This window comes from Halichoerus grypus, chromosome 12 (genome assembly GCF_964656455.1).
Source record: "Halichoerus grypus chromosome 12, mHalGry1.hap1.1, whole genome shotgun sequence".
NCBI lineage: Eukaryota > Metazoa > Chordata > Mammalia > Carnivora > Phocidae > Halichoerus > Halichoerus grypus.
In genome coordinates, this window is record NC_135723.1 from 33,717,705 (window position 1) to 33,740,021 (window position 22,317).

Consider the following 22,317-nt stretch of genomic DNA (forward strand, 5'->3'; position numbering starts at 1 on the left):
TCACTTGCCCCTTCAGCAAAAACACGTGTACTTTCTATCCACACGCCTTGCTCAGTATCTCTCCAGAGCACCTACCACCAGCTAATACATGTTTTACTTATCATCTCATTTATCGCTTTCCCCTCACATACACCTAAACTCCACAGGGACAGAGTTTTGTTTGTTCTATTATTGCTGTATCACCAAACCTTAAAACAAAATCAGAATTCAGTAGGTGTTGAAAAAAACATAAGATTGTATTGAGTTGATAGTCTATATGCCTGTTGCTACTCTGATACGAACTGTCTCTGTTACTATTTATAATCAATTGATATTTTATATCGCAATCCCTTTACCTAGTCTTCATTAAGAGTATGTTAGAATTGAGTGATCTTCCAGATACTTTTGAGAATTAGCTTTCCAAACTTAAAAAAAAAAACAACCAAAAAACCTGTTTGGTGGGTTGGTGTTTAAACAACGTACCAACTTGGAAGAAACTGAAATCTTTATATTGAGCCTTTTTCTCCACAAATATTATTTGTTAGATCTTACTTAATTGTCTTCAAAAACATTTTGTAATTTTGTACATAAAGTTCTTGCATTTTGCTATTTCCTGAGTTCATCATATAGTCAATGCTATTGTGAGTAATAATTTTTAAAATTAGAAGTTTCCATGATGGGGGAAAAATGGAATCATACCCCAACTTAAGAACAGTTATTTTCAACCCTCCTGCACATTAGAAATACCTGATTTATTAAAAACAAACAACCACCAACGAAAACAAAAACAAAAAATGTGCCAAAAACTGGACTTTTATCCAAACCAATTAACTCAGAATCTCTGGGTTTAGGTATTTGTATTCTTTTAATTTTCCCCTAAGTGTTTCTAATATGCAGCCAGTCTTGAAATACACTGTTTTAGAAAAGTACATCCCAGGAAAGCAACCATAAAGATACTTAAAAGGACATATTAACAGGCAAAACTCTTAGGTAATAATTAACATATTGAAGGCCCAGACTTTAATTTTTATATATTCTTGGATTTAGATACTCCACATTTCATGACTAATTAAAAGATCAAACATTATATTTCAATATTAACTTGCCATAAGAGATCTTTAAGTATATACAAACATAATGTCATTTTAATTTTCATTTTTTTAAAGGAGAAAAAGTATTTTGAAGATGTGTAAGAACCAAAGTCACTAGCTAGTGTACAATGGGAAACAAAACTAAGTGTTCCAAACAATACAAAATCCATCAAGGAAAAAGAAAACAACTCTGCATGGGCATACCAATTTAAAAAATGTCCAAATTCTTAGAAAATCCATTAATAATGAAGGGGGGGAAATTGGAGGAGGAGATGAACCATGAGAAACTATGGACTCTGAAAAACAAACTGAGGGTTCTAGAGGGGAGGGGGTGGGGGGATGGATTAGCCTGGTGATGGGTATTAAGGAGAGCACGTTCTGCATGGAGCACTGGTGTTATACGCAAACAATGAATCATGGAACACCACATCAAAAACTAATGATGTATGGTGATTAACATAACATAATAAAAAAAAAGAAAATCCATTAATATAATCCACCTAAAACCAAGTTTATATTATTCAAAATATCACAATAACAGAAGATTCTCTGGATAACAGGGTCTGTATCATTTCAGCTAAAAAAAACAAAACAACACGAAGAGTCATGAGAGAGAAAAGAAGGAAGAAATAGCAGACCCATACTGACCATAGGCATAAACAGAATATGCATATGTAAGAATTCCTCTTAGGAAGACAACTCCTTTTTCCTTAGGAAAATTTATGGAGAGTTTTTTTTTTTAGTATAAAATGTGATCTGTGCCCCTCTCCACAGCCACAATGAGGATAAAGAGATCTTTAAATTACTATGATTAAAGTTGAGGAATTTTTAGTTTTTTGGGACAGCCTGGTGAATCATGGAAAGAAGAACCCCAGTGACATAGTAGAGGGCCAGAAGGAGTCCAGGGAAGGAGGCTGACAAAATGTGATTTACCCTGCAAGAAAATAAGGGAATGACCACACAGTGGAAGGAAGGAGTGAGAGTTATACAAACCTACAGTGTGGAGTCCTTATCTATTTTATTACATTTTGATATTTAAAAAGAATGTGACCACCATTTGGGCTGGAAGACTTAGGGCTTTCTATGCAAATGACCTCTGGGTTCTGCACACATGACACGCCCTGCTAGGTAGTCTGGAAATGAATTTCCACTAACGTCAAAAATCTAAATCCAGGATTCTTTTTTTCTTTTTTTTAAAAAAGATTTATTTACTTATTTTAGAGAGCAAGAAAGAGTGGAGGGAGGGGCAAAGGTGGTGGGAGAAAGAAAATCATAAGCAGAGTCCCTGCTGAGCAGGGACCTGGGCCCAGGATTCAATCTCCTGATCCTGAGGTAATGACCTGAGCTGAAAGCAAGAGTCCAATGCTTAACCAACTGCACCACCCAGGTGCCCTTAAATCCAGGATTCTCAAATCAAGGCACTTAAGAGTTGGCTTTTGTGGGGGAGAGAATACATTATTAAAATGCAGGATAACGGTCATCCAAGAGCATAGTCTTCAGGTTAGGTTATGCATACTGTGGGTTACAGAAAACCTTTACAATATTAATATTTGAATATTAAGACAATACTCAAATTTCAATTTTTCATATTTACTCCTTCTTAACAAATATAACTGCCGTCTAGGTCTCTTGTTGGTTCCCTCTTCCCCTTTTTCCTTTCACAATTTCTCTTCTCTTAGTCTACAAAAGAAAAACATTTCCCACCCCCCACCGCCCACACCTGCCTGTCAAAACCTTTCCATACTGCATGGCAGTGGAGTGAAAAAAACTTCTAAGGAACAAAGTGACAAGTCCAATTATTAGTGTTGAGAGGCTTTAATCAAGACGTCAAAACCCCGTGGCCAGCTTTGTGTCTCTCCACATCTCTTACATATTAATGTTCAGGACAATGGGTGGTATTTGAAACAGGATATGTTGGTCTGTGTTGAGATATTCTGAATTCAAGAGAATTCAGATGGGATTCATGACAATTTTGCCTTAACTACTTTCCCTTTCCTTTCCAATGACCGTGGTCAAATAATTCATTCCTCTTGAAGTAGAATTCTTTGAGATTTTTGGCAAAAAAGAGAAATTATATCTGTATCTATATAATGTTTGAATTCATCTGTCTTCTAAAAATATAATTTACAAAATTTCTGGACTCCATAAACAAAACTACTATAAATAGTTTTGTAAAGCTATTTATTTACAGTAAAATGTAAATAAAACTAAAAATATCATGTAGTCAACATTTCCTTGGAAGCCTCATCTAAAGTAGCTTTGTTCAATGTGGAAGTTAGAAATTACATATGATAGGAAAGACTTTAATATATGTTGCAGTACTTATAGTTTATAAATATTAGATGCCAACCCTATTGTTACAATTAAATTGTTTTTTCCTATTCAAACAGCACTATACTTTGTAGAGATCAGATACATTAATACATAATGACAAAAATTGCTGTAAATAAAAGATATATACCTTGGGTCCTGAGGATCAAGGGATATTTCCAGTCATTATCAGTTAATAATGTAGAGAGAAGAAAATCAGAATTAATAATTATGGTGTGGCACGCAACTCTTGCCAAATAATATCCTACTAAGGAGATTTTCAGAACATTAAACAGTGTTATTTGAGCTGATTCTGGCTAGATGGGCAATGAACAGGTCAAGAATGGTTTATTGCTCATTCTTGCACTTTAAACCTTACTTTATTTTGGAAATGTTATTTTTTTTAAACAATCTCTTGGTGTGTCATCTGGGAACTTTAGTAAGTATTGAAAAACAATAATTTCAAATATAATCTTAAAATAACAAATAGAGTAAGGTAATGTGAGAACTTAAGTAGCTCTGAAAAAACCCAGTGTTAATGATGGTGTCAGGTAGGCACTCAAAGGAGCTAGTGAAGGAAAGCAGAATTAGTCAATCCAAAAACTGCGGAATACAGTTAGAAGCTTTAGTAAGACATGAGTTTTATGTTTAAGGGGAGGAAAGTACATGTTGGAAATATAAATTTATTGATTTTTTGATATTCTAAATAAAAAAAAAGGAATGTGTTCAATTTCCATGTCCAATCAGAGCACTAAAAATGTTTAATAGTTGAATGAAGAATGTTGATCACAGCAACAGCATGTGAGTCTTCATTCACTGACACTTGACAAATTTACGGGTCTGTGCACTCTTTCCTCAATTCCAAAATCCCAAAATCTTCTGAAAAGCAAAACAGTTGTATCACTTATTTGGGAACAAAACCTGATGCGAACAGATGTAAGGCTATTTATAGTCTGTATCTTACTAAGTAGGATATGTTATGTTTCACTGCAGAAATAGTAACAGGCTTGATTATAGGGTGCTGCCCTAGACGCAGCTGAGAATGTTACGTAATATGTGGTGTGTATGTACTCACAAACATTCTGATATCTACAAATTCTGAATAGCCAAGCATGTCTGCCCCACAGATTTAGAAAAGAAATTGTTAACCTGCTCAGACGATTAATGTACAATAAATTACAGGAATCATTAGCTATCTTTCTGTGCCATGAAGATCTTTGACCCGGGTGGGCTTCCCTAAGATGATAAACGAGCCTGACTGGCCAACTCAGGCTCACTTCAGCCATCTGCAGTGCAGTTCATTTGAACTCAACAAGGTGACTCCTAAAACTGTTTGCCAAGAGGAAACCTGAAAACATCACTTTTCTATTTATTTGGCACTACTCTGGATTGCCAACATAGTGAAAAAAACCTGTTGCCATATACAGCTCCAAATCCGTGTCAATTCTGTTTTCAAAATACTCGGACACCAACGTGAGAAAAATACATTACCTGGAACGTGAACATGATATGTTCATTCATTCACTTAACAACCATGATGGAATACTTCAAGTATGTCCCACACTTCTAGGTGCTGGGAATGCGGTGGCGACAGTAACATGTGCTTCTTGCTTTGGCCCATGCCACGTGTTTTGAGCAGCTTTCTTCTAGCTAAAGGATTTCCTATGTTAAGAAACACTTCTCAAGTTAGAAACCTGAAACTCACTTTTCTTGACACCCTTGATCTGGGGCTCAGCTATGTGAATGTGCTAATCAGCTGCGCTCGCTCAGGACTTGGGTCCTGAAAGAAACAAGCAGAGGAAGCAAGAGTCAAAGGGAAACCTACCAAATGTCTGTTAAGTCAGAGCCCACAGCTGAGGAGTCGGGCTTCCAGGGATAGCATGTGACCAGCGTGTAAACTGCACTCTCTGACTCAGGGGTGGGGCCTTGTTGGAACATAGCCGTGGTGACACTTGGGCAGTGTTGTTCCTGGTGGCTTAGACTTCGAGCCTGATAATCTTGTCTTCTGGAGAGACCATAAGCAACCTACTAGCTTTTTTTTTTAATTATTATGTTATGTTAATCACCATACATTACATCATTAGTTTTTGATGTAGTGTTCCTATTAGCTTTTAATAAATGTATTACTTCTTTTTTTTTTCTTATTCTTTTTTTTTTTTTTTAAGATTTTATTTATTTATTTGAGAGAGAGAGTGAGGAAGAGTGGCCGGGGGGAGGGGAAGGGCAGAGGGAGAGGGAGAAGCAGACTCCCCACTGAGTGTAGAGCCCAACACGGGGCTTTTCCCAGGACCCTGAGATCATGACCTGAGACAAAGTCAGTCCCTTAACTGACTGAGCCACCCAGGTACCCCTAAATTTATTATTTATTACAATATCTATGGATTAGGTTCTTTTGCAATTAACCCTACCATAATTTATATAAATAATGAGAAAACATCCCTGACCTCATGTGGCTGGCATCCTAGGAGGGGACACAGATAAACTAATGAAATGATCAACATAAAATGTAATATGAGGCTACTTTTTAAAAAAGAGCATGGATAGAAAAAGAAAGGATATTATTTTATAAGGCAGGATAATAGCAGAAATCCCACAGAAGGTAGCATTTAAACCTAAGTAAAATCTAGGAAGAGAGGTAATGAACTATGTGAATATCAGGCAGAGAAACTATAAATGCAAAGGTGCTGCATTGGAAGCTTCCTTAGAATATTTGAAGAAGACCAAAATTGTAATGTGGCTGAATGGAGTTAAGAGAAATTTAGAGGAAATGAGGTCTGAAGAATAGCCTGGGGCAAGCACATCTGAGTTTGTAGACCATATTAAGAACTCATATATATGGGATGCTCTTTGAGTCTTTGTTCAGCCCATCTTACAAAATCCTTAGGATAAATCTACCAACATCATTCCTGTTAGTCAATGTGACAAGTTAGAAAGTTTGGTTTTTGTGTTTTTTGTGAGTTAATAGAAATTTAAAATAGTTTTTACATTAAAATAAAGAGATATACGGTAGGATGCAAATTTTGCATGAATTTTAAAGTTATTACAGGAGGCCCTAAAGATAGTTTAAGTTTGTAGACAAGTAGAGTAAGTTTCCCAACTTTCTTTTGGTACAGGTTTCATGTCACTATCTTCTGCAATTAGGTAATGCTTAGTAGCAAAAGTTTGAGAACTACACTGATAAGCAATGCACAATCGGAAGAGTGAATAAAAATCTGAATTAATTGGACATTTTACAAAGATTCACTCCTCTATTTAAAACAATGTGGTTTAGTGAAAGACGATGAGATTTCAAATCTCTCAGACCTGGTTTCAGCTTTTATTCTGCCCTTTACTACCCACGTGACCATGAAGAAGTTACTTTAATGCTCAGCCCCAATTTCCTTATCTGTAAAAGCAAGGAAAATAAAACATATTATACAAAATTGTTATAATAGTACTTTAGGCCTTACCTCTAAGGAACAAATTAGGATGCTTCCATAAGTTACACAATTATATATGTTAATTTTCTTTTTTTTTTAATTTTTTTTTGTTTCACAGCATAGCTCAGGAGTTGCCAGAGAAGTTACAAGAAGAAAAGTTTGCTTAGAATAATATTTAATCTTAATCGCAACAATAAAAACAAAGAGTTACTCAATAAGAAACCTTTTTGTGAGTTTTCATATTATAATATATCTTGAGAGCTTCATGTCTGTTGATAAAATCCATAGGTTTTGAATGTGTGCTGAACTTAGTACCATCTTAGTGCTCCCTATCTCTCCAAAGCACCTGGAGACATAAAAGCTGATAGGAATAAATCAACACGTGTCCTTCACCTGAATGTAGTGTGAGAATGAACTCGAGATACTGGCTTTTAATACATCGGGTAGTTTAGTAGACATTGTAAATTTTTGGAAAATACTGGTGAGGGAAAAGCTCAGAAGCTAACATTAAGGACACATAGCACTCCAGAACAAACTAGGATTTACATACTTGGATACATGTTGGCCATCCAGGGCTGGAGCTAACTAGAAGCCGGTATAAAGATACTATTAGGAATCTAAGAGATCCACAAAGATATTTGTTGAGAAGAGGTCACATTCAGAAATGTAAAAAATTAAAATTTAATTACACACTAAAACAGTAACAAATACGTAAAATACTACAGCACTATAGGGAAAATGTGAGGGACTATAAATAAAGGGGATGTTAGATAAAATACTGTGATCAGTAGGCTTTTCCCATCACATGGAGAATATTACCAGTGCAAGGAAGACTTGGGGGGAAAGACATGGACTTCATTAATAGACCAAAAGGGCTAATGGTGCAAACAGTTCCTTAGCACAACACAGCACTAGGGAGTTACTGGTGGTGGGCTTTGGGCAGGCATACATGAGCACCATTTGGCATGGCAACTTTGTGTTGCACTAAGTTAATAAAGTGTAAATAGTGAGCTTATGTTGCAGGGCAGGATTTACAATATATTGGCATCATTACACGTATAGGTTCAAATTCTGCCTCTTCCACTTAACTATTAGTGTTGCCTTGGGTAAAGACTCTTTAGCTGTCAAGTAGAAATAATAATTCCTATCTCATAGAACATACGAAACAATGAATACCTTTCTTGGTACAGTAGGTACTTGAAGTAATAATGTTAGTATTACTATTTTGTTATTGGTATTTTTCAAAAAGTCAGTATGAATGTCTCTTTTCATAATCCAACATACAATTAAATTTAGATACCTCTGCATCTCTTTCTGAAACTTCAAAATAATATACATTGTTAAATGATTTTGTATTCTTCTATCCATTTTTCTGGAATAAGGAAGATGTTCAAGATCAAGATATCATATTGCCATATTATTAGCTGTTTTTACTTCTAACTAAATCATGAAGTCTCAAGAACATCAATTTTATAAGGCATAGGGAAAGGATGTGGTCTTTAGTCAAAAGAAAGATGTTACTAATATTTCTTCAAGAAATGAGTAAGACTTTATTGTTTCAAATTATTTCCATTCAAGTTGGAAGGTAAATATTATTTGTGTTCTCCATGAGCAGATATATACCAACTGGTATCATAATTCCCCACCAGTGCTCAGACATTTCAGGAGCTATTCTGGGCATTAAAGCTCCTCCCAGAGGTTTAAATGGTCTCAGTTAAAGGAATTATTTCAAAAACGTCAACTTTGGAGGAGAGTTTCCCTCTGGAGAATTTAAAGGATAGTGGTGTTAAACTATGCAGTGTCTGCAAATTTTTCATCAGCTTCTCAGAGCATGGTATGATTTTATCATTTCATATCTCTAGGTCAAGCTCTCTCTATAATAAGTACGGTGGGTGCTATTTTGATCAATCAAGCTCCCTCTCAGTTTGTAGCCACATACTGAGGATAGGTGCTAGATTGACCATTGTTCTTGGGATTTAAATTTGGTGACTGCGTACTCTAACAGAGAGGACACAGGTGTTAGACCCGCCTCCCATTTTCTGCTCTTGATCAAATGCTAGGAAATAATTTTATTTAGTGAATTCAGTGTTTTTCTGGCCAAGGTGACTGACATTGGGGGAAAAGCTTATTTTGTGTTTGATTTTTGGCTACCTGTGAGTCTGGGCTGGGAAAGAGGAGTCATCTTCCACATCAGCTTATTGACTGTGCAGGAGGAACGGCAGCCACGTAAACACTGAACCATCAGCAGTACAGTTGGTCAAGTTGATACCAGTGCCCATGACCAATGACGTAAGGGAAAGAAATGAATTGGTTTTGCCAAGACCTAGGCAACAATGGGACCTGCTGAATGCTCTTTATGTGAAAATAGAGTCCATATTCTGGCATTGGAAAACTTACTGGCATTTAGACATTTATTGAAAACAGTTCCACTTTTTCATCAACCAGAAATTTCTTGGGGCACCTGGGTGGCTCAGTCGGTTAAGCATCTGCCTTCGGCTCAGGTCATGATCCCAGGGTCCTAGGATCCAGGGGTTTGGGGATGGAGCCCCTCATCGGGCTCCCTGCTCAGCAGGGAGTCTGCTTCTCCCTCTGCCTCTCCCCTGCTTGTGCTCGCGCACTCTCTCTCGTTCTCTCTCTCTCCCTCTCTGTCAAATAAATAAATAAAATTAAAAAAAAAATTTCTTTGTGCACCTGCAAATGGCCCAAGATGAGACAATTTTTTTTTTTCCTGAAGTGTTATTGCCCCAAAGTGGAAAATAACTGTCATTTCCGGGGTTGGTGCCGTAATGGTAGAATTCCCTTGCTGGGGAAGAAATTGAGAACAGCATTAGGTGAAGAGAGGAATGAGCCAGGCAGCACTCTTTGGCTTTGTTGACCAGCTAGCACAAAGCAATCATTTTAAAGGTGTTTTCTAAACATATTCAAGTAATCATCTCAATTCGTTCATTTTGAAGAATGGATAGATTTCATAACAAATTGCCATTTAGATGGCACTGCTCATGGGAAGAACACAGTCTAAATGCCAAGGAAAGGGTAGAAAGCCAACTGTTAAAATTATTTCTTTGCCTGCCTTTCTCAGGGTGTCTATCATCGTGCCCTCTGCATTTTGAAAGCTGCCAGGTTGGTCAATAGCCACAGTGTATGCTGCATGCATTTCAAATTAGGATAAAATGTTAGAGGGTTCTTCAGTTTCATGGCCAGCTGAAATGAACTTGCCTATTCTGGACAGAGATGGCATAGTTGGAATAAGCAGCTTTAAGAAGTTAGGTAAAGTATCCAAAATTCACTAACCACTGAACTCAAGGGAATTACATAACAGCGCCCATGAAAAGAATGAATCTAATGTGAAACATTCCGAGGCTTTTCACCATGCTTTGACATTATCGTTCATTCCCTTATCTACTTTGAGAAACGAACTCTGGAAAAAAAAATGAGAGAGGGTACTTGAAGAAAAAGCCTAAAACATGTTGTGAAAAACCTGCCTAAAGAGTTTATACACTTGGAAGAATCTAAAGATTCTTGGCTTTAGCACTGGGCAGTGTTCTTGTCTGATAAACAGAAAGAAGCATGTTGATATCCCTAATGGCTGAAACTTTATGTCACTCCGCAAATAATCATTAGCGCACAATAGATGTGAGGACTGTGTTTGATGTTAGAAGCACTGTTTACTTCACATATTTCCAAGAATTCTCCATTAACTTGCCCCCTTGAATTTGTCTCTTATTTAAATATTTTTAATAAACGCTGCCCCAAAAGAAAAGCTCATCTTTCAATTTTACCCTAATGGTGGCTGTTCTGAGAGCAGAGCAGAGCAATTTCTCAGTATCAGACTTCTGTGAAGCTTTCTTTCTGTGAAATATACCTCTTGTTCTTTCTCATTTTATTTTTTTAAATTAAAAATGGCAACAGAAATGTCTGAGTATGAGCTGGAGCCAGGCAATAAGTAGGAAAACAAACTGGCAATGCTGAGCCGTCGTCCTGACATCTAGTCCTATTTCTGGACCTCATTATCCTTTATATAAAAATAAAATAAATTTATGTAACATAAATTTAATACTAAATTAATATGGTATCCAAAATCCTTTTTGTTGATAAAATCTCATAAGTCTTTTATTACGCTTTCATCACCTAGGTATGCACAATAAACCATCTCTTGCATTTTGGAAGTTCTATAGTTTTCAAATTTTTATAATGATGCCCCTGTTTATAGCTTAAAAAACAAACATTTAAAAACTAACATGGATTAACTTATCACTTATACTCTAGTGACAGAAAAAAAAATCATAAAAATTTTCTTAAAAATTAAGAGAAATGCCTACCTATGTATATAGCAAGAAATACATAGAAATGATATAGTTCTATATATCTTTATCTACAGAGATAGCTAAATCAGGACTAGAAAACAGAATGAAAATACATTAATATTATAAAATTTAAAATGTACTAACTGATAGAAAATTAAGAAGTCCTGACTTTTAAGAAATAAAAGAAAAAAGGTATTATGAGTGAATTTGCATTGCTCCAGCTGGATCACCGATTTTCATTAAAAAAAAAAACAAAACCTGACATTGATTTATTATTGGCTTGGCCAGGACTGAAAGAAGACTGCGTTAGTCTGAGTTTCCTAGAAAACAGAACCTGAGGCAAAAACTGAAACACTTCCATTTTGCTGGGGGTAGCTGAGGGGGCAATCCCTGGTAGTGAAAGTGAGTGATAAAAGGAAGAGAGGCCCCATAATGGAAGGAGAGCAAAGATAAGTTGTTGATTACCATATGGGGCCATAGCTGCAAAAGCAGCATAGTGGATAGCTCTAGTATGTGAGTTGTTGAACTCTGTGCTTGGGTAAATCTGTTGGGGGTTGAAGCAGGGAGGAAAGGGTAGTGAATTGACTCCTGACTCCTCTTTGTCATCCATTTCCTATTTCCAAAGCATAGCTCATGAGTTATTTCTCCTCTACATCTAGGTTGTGTCATATGGGCTCTTGAGGCAAGTATGGAGAAAACAAGGGTTTCCAGAAGGTCCACCCCTGCTAGTGCTTGGTACAATGGATTCCACTAAGATTGTGTGTATGTGTGTGTCTGGGGCATGGGGGTTACTTGGTTTGTGATGGTTCTGGTGGCACTGATGGCTGTGGCATTGACCTTGGCTTATGATTGAAGTAATGGCATGAGTCATTCCTAAGCCCATTCGGGCCAGAATGCAGAGTAAACTGCTAAGACTTGAGGGTCGGGGGAGGTCAGGTAGATTCAGAAGGCAGAAACCCCTCCTATTTACTCACAGACTTTAATGATCTTCAGATTTCACTTGAGAACACTGCATGTAATTCTTCCCTGGGAAAGGAGGTGTAAATCTCATCCTTCAAGATCAGTATAATCTCCCAAAAAGACTTAAAGGAGTTTGGAAAAACAAAGCCATATTCAAACTATGGCGGGTGGTACAGAAGTGATATTTCCCATCGTGCTTCTTCACCCAACCTTTCTGATCTTCCCTTACCCCCTCCCAGCACTTCCACAAATCAGTATTGCCTATCTCAGGAAGTGACACAGCATTTATTTTTCATGGGTTTGAAATCTTCACTTGATTTTGTTGGGTCATAGCTGCTGAAAATTTTCATTCACAATTCTCAATGGGCTTAGAAGCATCAAAATACGCCCCAGTGACTCTCCTGGGTCCCAGACATACTCCATTCTACCTCCGTTGTGTCATGGCAAGCACATCCAGCCTTACATTTCTGGTCTACAGCCTTTAGTTAGGATCCACTCCCATAGTTGTTTCCCTGGTTTCTGTTGGCATACATTACCCGGGCCTTTCATTTCTTTGACATTTAGGCCTTTTCTTCCCAGAGCAGAGCCTATTCTCCTCTGTTTGGACTGTGATGAGACTTGATTGGCATGGAGCCAGTGAAGCATATTAGGGACAGACTTTATAGAAAACAAACATTATCTTTTGAGACCCCTGCTTCAGGTCAATTTAGTACATAGTTCTTAGGAAAGGGCAGGATTGTTCTCTTTTGTCAAGTTCTATTAGGGTTGTCTCTCTGGACCAAGAATATTATGGAAAATTCAGCAAGTTGAACTTCTCAGGCTCATTTATCCACATATAACCATTTTGGCTTTTAGGGGCCCATTCTTTCCCAGCCAGGACCTTGGTTTAACATGTGAGACTTATTAAGATGACACATTTGGTCTCCTTTCCAGATTTACCAGTTTATATTCAGATCTTAGGCTTAATTTTCAGCACAATCTACTGGAGGACCAATATGCAAGAGACTTTCTGAAAGCTTCTGTGAAGATACTTTGATTTACATGGGAAATAGCTGCTATAAGCCTGTCATTTTTATTTTTCTCAAAGTTTCCAATATTACCAAAAGATCAGGTATCACTGTCCCCATAATGATCAATGCAAGCAGCCCCTTAATCTCCCAACACCTTGCCTTCTACTTATACTCAATTTCAATTAACCATAGGTCAAAACGTTAGTAATTATGTTACCTCTGAATACCAACTGTTATTACACTCTTCCACTAACCATGAGCTCTGTGGTCACTATTGCCTTCAAACAGGTAGAGAATCCAAATCCAAAAGTCCATTCTAAAGGGTGCATGCTATCTGAGGCCACAGTCTAGGATTTCATCAAAAACAAAGCCTGAGGAAAGGAGTGAAAGGAAAAAAAGGACAGTGAAATAGAGAATGTGTTGGGCATACTTTACAATCATCAATTTTCCTTCCCCACTGCCAGAGCCTGGCAGGAATCTTTGCTTCCTAGAGGTAATACCCCTTAAGCCTGGACCTCAAGAGTTTCTCATTCTGAGGGTAGTCCACCTTTAGGCTCCAGAAGTTTCTCAGAATTACCACTTAACTTCTTTCTACTTCTGCTCCTGGTAAGCAGGTCTCTCCTGTGACTCTGAATTGTCTGTCTTTCTGAATATGGGGGTGATGCTTTTCCCTTCAACATCATGTCCCTGATGAGTCCAAGAAAAGTCAATGATTTTGTTTTGCCAACTCTATCTTGTTGTAAGGACAAGAGTGACAGATTTACGCTCTATACATGTTTGGACCCAAACTGGAAGTAGAGCTCATATTCTGTTTTTATTCCATTCACCGTTGCAAACATAGTTTGTCCTTGATATTCCTACAAGATAAAGTAATAATCATTGGTCTGTCACTTGTTGTTAGATATTTTGATCGAACTGAGGAAAAATAGTATCAAGGCTTCTTTTTCCTGTTCTTGTTTTCGCCCTGTGTGGTGGACAAAAGAATGAGAAGGGGCACATCGGGGAAGTGTCTGGAGTTGACTCCAGGTGACTCACAATTTGGCTTTCACTCACTCCCAGCACAGATTTCTTCCCTCTATAAGAAATAGTATCAGGGGCACTGGGGTGGCTCAGTCGGTTAAGTGTCTGACTCTTGATTTCGGCTCAGGTCATGATCTCAGGGTTGTGAGAATGAGCCCCGTGTCAGGCTCTGTGCTCAGTGTGGAGTCTGCTTGAGATTCTCTCTCTCATTCTGCCCTCCACCCCTGCGCTTACTTGCTTTCTCTCTCTCTCTCTCTCTCAAAATAAATCTTTAAAAAAAAAGAAGTAGTATCAGTTCTTACAAATAAGCCAAACTTAAATATGGTCTCAGAGTCAGCACCTTCTCGATGAACCTCAGACCTGAAAAATGGGAAAATATTCAATACTATTAAAGAAGGTAACCATGGCCACTTCTTTTTCTTTTTTTTTTTTTTTAAGATTTTATTTATTTATTTGAGAAAGAGAGAGAGAGAGAGAAAAAGCAGCAGCCAGGGAAGGGGCAGAGAAGCAGGCTCCCCACTGAACAGGGAGCCCAATGCAGGGACTCCATCCCTGTTAAGCAACCAACTGAGCCACTCAGGTGCCCTGGCACTTCTTTTTCTTTTTCATGATCCTTGTTCCTTCTTCCTTTTCCTCTCCTTCTTTTTCATGTAAGGCTTTCTTTTAACCTAGGATAATTAGAGAGAAACATAATAGTAATTCATTTTATCAAGAGTACAATTATTTCTACTTTAAAATATAAAGCTGGTCAAATGAAATTGATCATATTAATCTCAGTTAAGTTACTTATTTTAATATAGGCAGATGGAAAAAGGACTCATTATTCATCATTTTAGTAAGTTTCACACACCACCTGTTCCAACCAGAGAAGAATGGTCTCTTAAGTAAAACATTCTCTCATTTCTTGAAGAAGTCAGAGTTTTTCATCTGTAATGCTTCAGTATCCTCATTTTCCTCTATCTGGGTTACACAACCCATTGACATTCAAGCATAATAAAAGAAAACACTAAAATGCGGTCGTGAATATTAAAGTTACAGGGTATCCTGTGAATGGGGAGAGATTTTTCTAGAGAGTGTCACTTGCCCATACTAATCCCAACATAATGACAAAATGAAAATACCAGCACCTAATTTCCTGGTAAAATGTGTACTTTCAGTATAAAACAAAGCAAAACTTGTCTCCTCCTCATTGAGAAAAAGTAATTAAAATTCTTAAGTGGAAAAGCATGGTTTTTAGAGACAAAGGTACCTGACTGAATTTGAATACTGCACTAACCATGTGGCCTCGGTTAGGTATACAATCTCACTAAGCCTCAGTTGCCTTACCTGTAAAATGGATCTACTAATACTACTACTGACTAGCAGGGCTGTTGAGAGATTTAATTTGATTCATTAATATAAAGAATGTAGAACGGTAATATTCAATAAGTGATAACTATAATTATTACTGAAATTTTGAAATTTTCTCACGTTTTTTTTCTAAAAATAACCATTACAACTTGCAATTTGAAATGATTTTGATTGCAATTTGAAATGATTTGGATAGAGAGAGAGCTGTTACTCTATTTCTAAACTTATACCTCTAGATAACATGATCTTTCTGCATAGAATAAAAGTAAAAAGAGAAAGAAAGATCAGGAGGATGAGAAAGAATAGAATGAACAGAAGAAAAAGATGGCTCTACTCCAGAATATTTTATATTTATATTTAAGCACTTGCACCCTTTCAAGAGAGAGTAAGTAGCCTCTATTACTTTTATTCATGCCTTGGCAAGTGTATCTTGACCAAATTTGATAATAAATGACGGTTGTTTTCAGGTTCCTCAGGACTCTCTTTCATGCTATTTTTCACTACAGATTAGACCCTCTCTACTACTCTCAGATTTTTAGGTCTTTACACTCAAATTATGTTCTCTGAAAAACACTGTTAGCCTTTACATGTTACCATTCTCAGATATATTGATATTAAGGTTTTATTTCTAATAAGGGAATTGTGGGTCAGGGATTGTGTAAGAAATAGGATAAGGATATGACTATGACTATAGGGGTATCATAAAGGATCCCTAGGTAAGGGATGTCAAGCATCAGTCAGAAGGGAACAATCCAGTGTGTGTGTGTGTGTGTGTGTGTGTGTGTGTCCCAGCTTGTGGCTCTTGGGGACCTCACATAGAACATGATAGGGATGCTAAGCAGACTGAGAATGTAGACATTGTTATATTTGGTCATGTAAGAGAGTATCTTTTTGTTGAGTACTTGTTTTCAGAAATCCTTATAAAATTAGATATCAAGAAAGTTCAACAGACAAATAAATAATACTGCTACCCCAGTTTGTTTATTTCATAAGTTGGCAACAATTTGAGAATGTTTGGAAAGAGTTTTTAAATGTGTTATTTATTCCAAAGAAGCTCATAAAACACTGAGAACAGGAAAGGGAAAAAAAAAAAAACTGTGTGCTTAAAATATCTTCATAAAAACAAACTGTAAATATTGAATAAGCAAATCCATTTCAGCTTTGAAACCCCAAGTTCTTGGTTGTTGTTTGTGAGGGTGCTGGTGGAGGTGATGTGTGTGTCTATGTGTACATGCGTGGGTATGTTAAATTATAAATGCCTTTGAAATCCTTGCTCCTTAATTACTGGAACTGTGGTGTTTTCATGTTGAGTTCCACTAGTCTATGTGTGCAAGTCTAATGAGAGGGTAAGAAGACTTCACAGGTTCTCAAGAAAAGGAAATCATGAAATAAATCCACTATTTGATTCTCAGTGGTACTGCAGCCACATGGAAATAACAAGAAATTATAACTTTGGCAAAGAATAAAAAGTTTAAAGCAGCTTAAAAATAGCCCCGAGTGAACACATGGCAACCAAAACAAAGGTGAAGGAATGGCAACAGGACTCCTACCTTACTGCTGAAGAATTTTAAGTTTTCCATCAGTCTCCATATGCTTTGCGTCTCCACGGAATCTAAAGATCGTCTGCAAAATGCCTGCAGTTTTCACATACAATCAAGCCTCCAACTAAAAGAAACAATCATTTTCCCTTCTGAGCAAACATCATAAGGGCTCTCATGAATGTAAGCAATCATTTGATGGGGACAAGAATGGCTTTCAATTTGCCATGGGTGAGTTGAGCTAGAAGTTGCTGGAATTCCCAGTCCATTAAGCTGATGTGTGTAGACTTAGCAGGTTGAAAACCAAACCAAACCCCACCTGTATACAAACTTTTTTTAAAAAAGAGATTAAACTGTAAAGTGCCAGTTGAGAGAAATTTTTAAGGGTATCTTCTTCTTGGCCCTTTGGGAGAAGTGGAAAAGGCAACCAAGCATTTGAAAAGAATATTCTGTATCAGAGAGTAGGGAAAACTGCATAACATCTAGTTAATGGTAAAATGTGTAATAAAACAATGTCCAAAGCAGATAGATCGTTTCCAGCCTCTGCTTACCCCGGAAGCACCCAAACATATCCACATTCTGTCTCAGTCTCTCCCTCTCCATGTCACTGCATGTATGAAGCTTTCTTCCTATTGCTAAGTAATGTTTCCATTGTACATTTGTGTAATTTACCAGTCGACAGAGATTGTTTCTTCCCTTCATTTTTTGCTGTAATAAATAAATTTGCTATGAATACTATGAACACCTGAGTACACATCGTTGTGTAAACATGTATTTTGTTTTATTTAGGGTAAATGGTTTCTCTGGTGATGTATGTTGTGACCTTACCAAACATTTGACGATATCCCAGATATCTTTCTGGTTTTGATTTATAGTTAAATTCTATTGCATTAATAGGGCATACTTTGTAGGATTTCAAATTTTAATATTTTTTGAAATTTATTTAGTGGCACAGAAGATGATCTTTCTTTTTGAATGCTCCATGTGCCCTTGGGTAGGATGCATATTCTGCTTTTTTGGATAGAATTTTCTATAAATCTCAATTTTTTTTTTTTTAGATTTTATTTATTTATTTATAGGACAGAGAGAGACACAGCGAGAGAGGGAACACAAGCAGGGGAAGTGGGAGAGGGAGAAGCAGGCTTCCCGCCGAGCAGGGAGCCTGATGTGGGGCTCGATCCCAGGATCCTGGGATCATGACCCGAGCCGAAAGCAGACGCTTAACGACTGAGCCACCCAGGCGCCCCTATAAATCTTAATTTGAGCACATTAGTTGATGGTGTTGTTTGAGCCTTCTGCACTCTTACAGATTTTTGTTTGCTTTTTCTATGCTATCAATTACTGAAAAAGGAGTGTTCAGTTCTGCAAATACAACTATAGGTTTATCAATTTCTCCTTTTAGTTTCATCAGATTTTTAATATATATTTGACCCTTGAACAACATGGGTTTGAACTGTGTTGGTGGGCAAAAAAAAAAAATGACCCTCCAAAGATGGCTACCTCCTAATCCATAGGACTTGTGAATCTGTTAGGTTACATGGCATAAGAGATTAGGATTGCAGATGGAATTAGTTGATTTAATTAATTGATCTTAAAATAAGGAAATTAACCTAGATTATCTGGGTGGGTTCACTGTAATTACAGAATCCTTAAAACTAGAAGAGGGAAGCAGTTGAGAGAGATGGTACCATGAGGACTTGGCCCAATGTTGATGGAGGAGAGAGGCCACAAGCCAAAGACTGTGAGTAGCCTCCATCAGCTGGGAAAGGAAGGATACGGGTTCTTCTCTAAGGTATCTAGAAGGAATGCAACCCTACTGACCCCTTTATTTCAGTCCATTGAAACTCATTTCAGAGATTTGATATCTGGAATTATATAACAATACATTTATATTATTTAAACCACTAAGTTTATGATAATGTATTACAGGAGTAGTAAGAAACTAATATAATGTGTCATAGAGAGTGCTCATCAAATAAAATTTGTTGGGGCCACACTATTTTGTCATAACCAAAGGTATGTGGGAGAAAGCAACATAAGCTCCTACCGAGTCTGGCCATCTAAAACATCCCATGGCCTCGGCCACCTCTCTCTTTCTCTGTCGCTATGACTTTGCGGCTCTGTGTTCCAGGGAGCATAGCTACAGATGAGAGGGGCTTGGCTTTCTGAACTACCCCTTGTAGGAGAACCCTGGGGGAGAGCTGCTTGATCCACGTTAAACATAACATGAGCAAGAAATAAACCTGTGTTTGTTAAGCCACTGACATTTTAGGGTCTAATTGTTGCTATATCATAACCTACCTTTTTTACAGAAATTGAAATAGGTTCTTGCTAATATTTAAACTATGTAAATGCTGATAATGTGCTTTGTGCTAATAAAACACCTTTAGGCTGGGAACCAGGGAAACTAGATTCTTCACTGTATGCACATTGAGACCTCTTACATATGCAGCCCTACTTCCTCTACTGGAGAACTGACTGCACAAATAAAGATGTCCTTGTTTGACATAACATAGAAGGAATGCCAGTCTATGACAAAGTGGAAACATCAGTTACAGTCTTAAAGAAAAAAAACATGTCACCCTGGGTGTCATGGTTTTCATTGCCTTTAGTTTTCTGTCGAATAATTAATCAAATCCGACATTTTCATTAGAACTTTACATTATTAAGCTCTAGAAGTATATTTTGTTTTTAAAAATCTAAGCTATTAACAATTACAACTTTTTTTCCCCTAAAGAGTTATTTATTTATTTGTCAGAGAGAGAGAGAGAGCACAAGCAGGGGGGAGCGGCAGGCAGAGAGAGAAGCAGGCTCTGCACCGAGCAGGGAGCCCAATGTGTGACTCGATCCCAGGACCCTGGGATCATGACCTCAGCTGAAGGCAGATGCTTACCCAACTGAGCCACCCAGGTACCCCAACAATTACAACTTTTAACCATCTGTATTTAAATGGTTGTGTGTCCATAATGTGTCCAAAAGTAATTTTTAACTAGTTGTTTTTTTTTTAAAAATGCAATATCCCCTTTGTTATTTGCTTAGGACAGCTAGACTCCAAAAGAACTTGCAATTCATTTTGGGAAATCAAATTACACAATCAATTTGTGTAAAATTATACAAAATAATTAGATAGCAATGAAGTTTAAAGGAGGGATAAAATGAACAGCAGTTCGATATAGGTTTTATAGTCAGACAAGAAATAGTGTGTTGAAAAAAAAAAAGGAAAGGAAGAGTGTCTGTTGGTGAAGTGAGCGCTTACAAAATCACTCTCAGCCTCAGGTTTCTTATCTGCAAACTGAGATATTTGTGTTATCCTCAAAGTCCTAAGAAAAGGTTAAGATACAATGGATATAAAATTCCTAGCACATAGCAAGCACCCAACAAATAGCGTGAAGGCACAGTAGTCATCATTTCCATCATCATGTGCACTCAGAGAATCAGAGGAAGTTTCTGTAGAAGATGGGTCTTGATAAAGGATTTAGCCACTAGCGATGAAATTCAAAGTAGTGACAATAGAATGGGAAAATGTAGAAAACTGAAAATAAACAAGGGAAGGAGGAGAGTAGAGGTAGCAGAAAATCAGGAAAAGAGAGTTTATGCATTGTGTAGAAACATAAACTTTGAAGCCAGAAAAATGGAGGTTCAAATTCCATTTCCATGATGTGGGGCAGTTACTTACCCTCTCTAAACTTCAATTTTGGGGCACCTGGGTAGCTCAGTCAGTTAAGCATCAGACTCTTGATTTCATTTCAGGTCATGATCTCAGGGTTGTGAGAATGAGCCCTTTGTTGGGCTCAGCGTGGACCCTGCTTAGGATTCTCTTTCCTTCTCCCTCTGCCCCCTCCCACTCACTCTCTCTCTCTCCCTCTAAAACAAAAAACAAAAACAAACCCTTCAATTTTATTATCTATAAGTGGGAATGATGTCTGTTATGGGATTGTTGGGATAAATAAAGTTATATATAGATGTATATATATATATATGCATATATCATCAAATATAATGCCTGGTATATGTTGGGAACTCAGTGCTTGAACTGGAAAAATAAAGACATTCACTAAAAAAATGGTGAGCAGGGCCTTAAAAACTAGGTATAGAAATTAAATCCTCTCATTTTGGTAGGCAATTCCTACTTGTACAAATTATAACATCACCATGGAGAGCAACTCATCATAAGTAACAAAAAAAGAGATTTTTAGGCAATTACATAAACAAAACATGAACATTTCTGGGAAATGGTATAGAAAGTGAAAGTTACAAAGATGAAAATTCACACCTCATCAGTTGGGATACATGAGCGCATGTGCACACACACACACACAAGCAAATTTAAGCATATTTTAGTACCTTCAATATGTAATTTGGCAGATTGAGCATTGTCCCTGAATAGGTTATAATTAGTGAGGATGGTGTGTAATAACTGAAGTGGTTATAATACACAGTCCTATGCCATTTCACGAAAGTAAAGCCCAAATTGAATCAAAATACTAGATAAGCAATCAAATTAATAACTCACTATAACAAATGGAGACTGAAGAAGTCTTTATGGAAAAGTTCGCATATGAAGTAGATACTGCAAAGAGCTCTTAAATGTGTTTACTAAGTTTGGACTTTAGTCAAAAGCTAATGAGGAGGATGAAAAAAATTATTTTTTTCTTTTTTAAGTAGGGAAGTCATCTGACATCTATTGTAGAAAGATTATGTTGATGATGACAAAGGAAAAAGATGAGACTATAAGAACATAGAAGAAAGGTATCTAGTTAAGAAGTCACTGCACTGATTTGTCCATGAGAGATAAAGGAATGAGCTTTGTACTGCGGAAAGTACAGAGAGGAGACAGATATGAACATTACAGAGGTAGAATGAATGGAGTTTGTTTGAAGACAGAAAGAACATGGGATGGTGGGTGGCCATTTTCTAAGGAGGGAGTAAAATTTATCAGAGAAGTAAACGTCATTCCAAAGATCTCCCAGGCTGTTTTGTCCTGGCAAAATACCGACGTCTTTGAGAAAAATTAAATCATGATTTATCCTGCATAATCTGTTAGATGACAGCTAGAGATATTATCATAAAAGAGAGCTTTTTAAAAAGTTCATAAAGCTCATAAATTGCATTTCTTGGGTGTTGCTTTCAATGATTAAATTCCATATAATTCAGTTTATGTATTATTGGTTACTTGTATTCATCTCCTGCTACCAGGGTCTTCATAATTTGATTAATAATTATGTCCACCATAAGGAAAAGGAAAGGGTGGTAAAATGGAAAATTAGTCACCTTTGCTACTTGCCAGCAATATTCTGAACATAAGTTAATAAGGTATAAGTAAGTTTATAAATAGG